The 3070-nt window shown below is 45.4% G+C and overlaps 1 protein-coding gene across 1 annotated transcript in view; it reads left to right on the top strand.

Moving 5' to 3' along the window:
* CMIP (c-Maf inducing protein) overlaps positions 1–3070 on the top strand; it is a 263458-nt gene that overhangs the window by 80120 nt on the left and 180268 nt on the right. The window lies entirely within an intron of this gene.

Below are 3070 nucleotides of genomic sequence, written 5' to 3' on the forward strand. Positions count from 1 at the left end.
GGTTATCTGGAAGTTTGTGAGATAGTGTCTGCAAAATGCTTATCTCCAGGCCAGGCATGCCATCATTGCCCAAGGTATGGCAGCTGCAGCGATCGTGGCCCTCATTTTGCAGATGCAGAAATTGAGGTCAGAGAGGTGAAGTAACTTGCCGAGGGTGGCACATCTCGTTAGTGGGTTTGGTGGCACAGGCCCTGCTCAGGGCCACCTGGTGACTCAGCCGTCAGCCACAAGTGAGGCTCTTCCTATTCTTGATGGTAACGGCACCTTCCCGTGTTCTGCAGAGAGCATTTTTCTTTTCTTTTCTTTTCTCTCTTCCTTTCCTTTCCTTTCCTTTCCTTTCCTGTCCTGTCCTGTCCTGTCCTGTCCTGTCCTGTCCTGTCCTTTTCTTTTCTTTTCTTTCGATGGAGTCTCATTCCTCTGCCCTGGAGTGCAGTGTCGCTATCTTGGCTCACTGCAACCTCCACCTCCCAGGTTCAAGCGATCCTCCTGCCTCAGCCTCCTGAGTAGCTAGGACTGCAGGCATGTGACATCACGCCTGGCTAATTATTGTATTTTTGGTAGAGATGGGGTTTCACCATATTGGACAGGCTGTTCTCAAACTTCTAACCTTCAGTGATCCGCCCACCTTGGCCTCCCAAAATGCTAGGATTACAGGTTTGGGCCACTGCGCCTGGCCCCTATTTTTATTTCTTTAAATTATTTGTTTATTTTTAATTTTTATTTTATTTATTTATTTTTCTTGAGGTGGAGTCTTGCTCAGCTGCCCAGGATGGAGTGCAGTGGCGTGATCTTGTCTCACCGCAACCACCATCTCCTGGGTTTAAGCAATGTTCACATCTCAACCTCCCAAGTAGCTGGGATTACGGGCACCCACCATTATGCCCGGCTAATTTTTGTATTTTAGTAGAGACAGGGTTTCACCATGTTGGCCAGGCTGGTCTTAAACTCCTGACCTCAGGTATCTGCCCGTGTCGACCTCCCAAAGTACTGGGATTACAGGTGTGAGCCACTACGCCTGCCCCCTATTTTTATGTCTTTAAATTTTTTTTAAATATAGTCAAATGTATGTAACATAAGATTTACCATTTTAAATGTTAAAAAAATTTTTTTTAAGAGACAGAGTATGGCTATGTTGCCCAGGAACTCCTGGGCTCAAATGGTTCTCCTATGTCAGCCTCTCAAGTAGCTGGGACTACAGATATGTGCCACTGGCCCAGCCAATCATTTTTAAATGTTAAAGTTCGTTGAGTACATTCACATTGTCATGCAACCATCCACCATCGTCCATCTCCAGAACATTCTCATCTTCTCAAACTGAAACTCTGTCCTCGTTAAATGATTGTTCCACATTCCGCCTACCCCCCACCCCTGGCAATCACTTTTCTGCTTTCTACGTGTGTGCATTTGACTCCTCTAGGAACCTCGTATAAGTGGAATCATACAAGATTTGTCTTTTTGTGACTGGCTTATTTTACTTAGCGTAATGCCTTCAAGGTTCATCCATGCTGCAACATGTATCAGAATCCTTTCTTTTTTTAAAAGGCTGGCTAATACGTGTGTGTGTGTGTGTGTGTGTGTGTGTGTGTGTGTGTGTATGAGTGAGCACGCATTCGTCCATTCATTTGTCAGTTGGTGTTTCGGTTGCATCTCCGTTTTGGCTGTGAGAATAGTGCTGCTGTGAATACAAGTATCTGTTTGCGTCCCTGCTTACAGTTTGTTTGGATCTATACCTAGGTGCAGAGAGCATTTTCTCATGGGCAATAAAACAAAGGGTACAAAAGAAAGCTCCTGACTTCCAGGAATTCTCAACCTTGGGTCCTTGGATAGAATTCAAGTGATCTGTGAACTTGGATGTGACATTTTAAAAAAGACGTCTTTATGGTCACCAACCTGTAACTGAAATTTAGCATTTGTTTCCATGACGGCTGTAGGCAGTACCAACCACAGTGGTGTTAGCAGTGCCTGTGACTTAGTCACCAATAGAAATCGCGGGTGTTTGCATATTTCATTCCTGGTGTTGTGGTTATCTTGGAATATCATTACATTCATCAGTACCCCAACGTTCCAGTAGTTATCAGGCCCACAGCTAGGTCTTGGTATACGATGGATTAATAAAGAGGGCATCTGTTACTACATTGGAAATTTTAAGGGCTATTTTGATAGCTGTTTTTCATTATGATCAGCTTCCTTTCCTTTGCAGTTTCCTATGAATGTATTTTATGCTTTTAAGAAGATTGCTCTAAGAAGGGGCCCAGAGGCTTCACTAGACTACCAAGGGGTCCAAGGCAAAAAAAACTTAGGAAGCCCGCTCTTGCCTTGTAGAGGAGCACCTAGGAGGGGTCACAGCGCAGGCCCCAGCCCGCCAGAGGAGCAGGTTTGCAGTTTGGCTTCCGGGCAGCTCTGTGGGAAGCGACCCAACTTCCTTTGGAAGGGCCCTGAGCCTCTCTCCACCAACTCTAATATAAGAAGAGAAATTTCGCTTTATAATTGGCAGGAGTCTTCTCTCAGTTCCTGGGATGGCTTTGGACATGTTTTCAGTTTGTTTGGATTCCCAGGAGTGAGCACACAGGGCGTGAGCTCGGCAGTTTGGGGCCTGGTTTCTGAAGAAGCTGCAAATAGGGTGGTGCAGTTCAGACAACATGCGCGGGCCAGGCGGGCCTGGACCTGAAAGGAATGTGTTTTCTTGGTTTTTGTCTGCTCCAGAATTTCTCAGCTTTCCAGCTCGTTGGCTCAAAGTGTGTCAGGAAAGGGGGTGCCGGGGAACAAGGCGATGGTGGAGAGTGAGGTTTGCAAACCCACCCTGGCTTGGCCGAGAGCCCACGGTGGGGGAGGCTGGCTGAGTGTGTGAGAGCCTTTGGCTTCACAGCCTGCGTGCCAAAAATATCATTTATCATCAGTAATAATGATAATGCCTGATGAACAGATAAAGGAATAGATAGATACCAGAAAAAACACCAACAGGGACATGTTCATTGTAGAATCTAGGTGGTGGGTGTATGGTGGTTCATCCATTCTTTTCTTCTTCTTTCTTTTTATTTATTATTATTTTTTATTTATTTTTTTATTTTTA

The sequence above is a fragment of the Chlorocebus sabaeus genome, chromosome 5 (genome assembly GCF_047675955.1).
Source record: "Chlorocebus sabaeus isolate Y175 chromosome 5, mChlSab1.0.hap1, whole genome shotgun sequence".
NCBI classification, from domain to species: Eukaryota; Metazoa; Chordata; class Mammalia; order Primates; family Cercopithecidae; genus Chlorocebus; species Chlorocebus sabaeus.